At 44.5% G+C, this 2283-nt stretch overlaps 1 long non-coding RNA gene across 1 annotated transcript; it reads right to left on the bottom strand.

The window, feature by feature from the left end:
* Positions 1–648: 648 nt before the first annotated feature.
* On the bottom strand, positions 649–1678 carry LOC311016358. Its single transcript, XR_014597475.1, has 2 exons — positions 1544–1678; positions 649–1261 (listed from the first exon to the last, which is right to left on the bottom strand). It is a non-coding gene; the product is annotated as an uncharacterized lncRNA (long non-coding RNA).
* Between the last annotated feature and the right edge of the window lie 605 nt (positions 1679–2283).

The following is a 2283-nucleotide window of genomic DNA, read 5'->3' as shown; positions in this document are numbered from 1 at the left end:
AAGGACAAGAACACTAACCAATTAAAACTACAGGCGGCAGTTGGCTGGTGTCCCAACATTGGCATTTAAAAAAAAAACAAACATGAATTGAAGCACTAGAATAAAGCTGTTGCGAGACGGCAAGTATACCTCAGTTTTAAAACTGCATCTCCCCTCGTTGGAAACAAAAGTAAAGCACATTAAAGTCAAGACAAGAGCGTTCTCCACACGATTTATGACTTCCACCTCCTAGAGCTGCATTTTAAACTGAAAACGTTACTTTTAAAATACAGCTTCACCACAAACGGGGCAGAATAGCGGTTTTAAAGTGACTGAATCCAGTAGTTTACTTTCTAGTTCAGAGGACCGCGTTAAAGCACCCTTCAAGATTAAACCGATACTTCCGCTAAGGCGCGCAGCAGAAAACCTCAATTAGAGCAAAAGGCACCTCAGGGTGTGACTGAAGTTTCCTGACAAAGTGTAGTAGTCAGTATTTGGCATGTACTTCTACTCGGCAGATTAGGAGTTTAAAACCAACCACATAATCCCAGGTGGGATGAGTCTACAGTAACTCACCTCAGGTTAGTGCCCAAAATCTGTTTTAAATCCTACAACAACGGCCTCATGTTAGCCACCTGTAGGAGGAAGAAAGTGATCAGAGGCCGTCTGGTTACTTAATTTAAAGCTTTTATTGGACTTACAAAAAGATCTAAAACTTACATTTACAGCACACATTTCCAGAATTTGTGAACATTTTCTAAACAGATTTACAATCACTTGTAGGCCTGTGGAGCCCGGTATCAAGTATCATGATTCTTTAGAGCGCAGTGACCCCCCAGAGAAGACAGCAGCCCCGAACCCGGAGACTGGAGGGTTCCCTGACGAGGAGAGGACACAGTCCCTGCACAGAGCCGCAGGGCGCGTCCCCGGTTGGTGCGTAAAAAGGTAAAACGGAAGTGCGCGCTCCTTAAAGACAAGTTCCCAAAAACCAAAAAGACAGAAAAGTGTTGTGGAATCCAAAAAGTGTGTTTGAACTCAGGGACCGAGTTGCGCGTCCAGTCCAGCAGTCCCGGCAGAGTGCGGAGGGGCCGACGGGGGTGCGTCACTGAGACCAGCCGTGGAGGAGCGACGCCGCCGCCGCCAGCGGCAGCAGCAGCGCGGAGGCGGCGAGCGGCCCGCAGCCGTTGCCTTTGGTCGTCGTGCTGACGGTGGACATCATGGTGGTGGCGTTCATGGTCATGTTGGTGATCATGTTGGTGGTCATGGCCGCGGTCGTGGGGCCCTGCAACAGACAAGACGTGCGTTAAAAGATTTAAATGACAAAATAAAACATTGTCCAAAAAGTTTGTTTTAAATTGTTCACACTTAACCCTCATGTTTCACTTTTTTTTCCTGCTTAGAATCAGCCTACTGAGCGACATTTAACACTAAAGTTACCGAGTTACAGCCAACGCACCATTTAATTGGAAGTTAAACGCCACCTGCGACAATGCTGTCCGACAAGTTGACGCCTTTAAATCACCTTTAAATCCGGGGAAAGTCAAAGAGAAAAGAAACAGCGCACCTGTGATGAGACGAGATGGAGAGCCAGCAGGAGAACTCCGAGGTAGGCGGGAAACATCTTGGTCATCCTGGCGTGGAGAGTGCTGGGAGGTCGGCTGGTTCTTGCTGCTCCGCTCGGGTGCGCTGCTGACTGGAGAAGGACGGATGAGTGAGAGAAGAGCCGCAGCGGTGCCTTTTATACCCCGGGATACCATCGGCCACTCAATACCACCTGCTGGAGCCTCTGCCGCGCTGCATTCAGGTGCTGTCGGAAATAGATTGCAAGACTCGTTCTACCCACAAATCTTCAGCACCGTCATTAGTATAATTCAAATTAATGGTAGTGGTATAAATACCAACTATAATACTGGAAATAATATTAGTAATCAGTAGTAATATTTTGTGTATATTCCTATTAAGGATTGAGGAGGTTCCATTCTAACCACTGGAAGGCAGGCAAAACTTAAAGTGTTTGTTATGACTGCAAGATTATTATTAACATTTTAATTATTATTATTATTATTATAGTAGTAGTATAAAACAGTACTTTTAATAGTGGGAATCGGTTTTTAAATTATTATTATTATTTATTTATTTATTGTAACAGTTGAATTATAGTTATTCACTCTGACCGCTAGAGGGCAATGGACGCTCAGATTCTGTCAAGCTTAAAACTTCCGGTAGGGAAAATCCTTTCAACGTAAAACAACTAAATTAGTCAACTCTGATTTTATTGACGTTAATATCATGTTAATATGTATG

This window comes from Eutrigla gurnardus (genome assembly GCF_963514095.1).
Source record: "Eutrigla gurnardus genome assembly, chromosome: 7".
NCBI classification, from domain to species: Eukaryota; Metazoa; Chordata; class Actinopteri; order Perciformes; family Triglidae; genus Eutrigla; species Eutrigla gurnardus.
The sequence above is the reverse complement of the archived record's forward strand: the minus strand, read 5'-3'. Positions and strand labels throughout refer to the sequence as shown.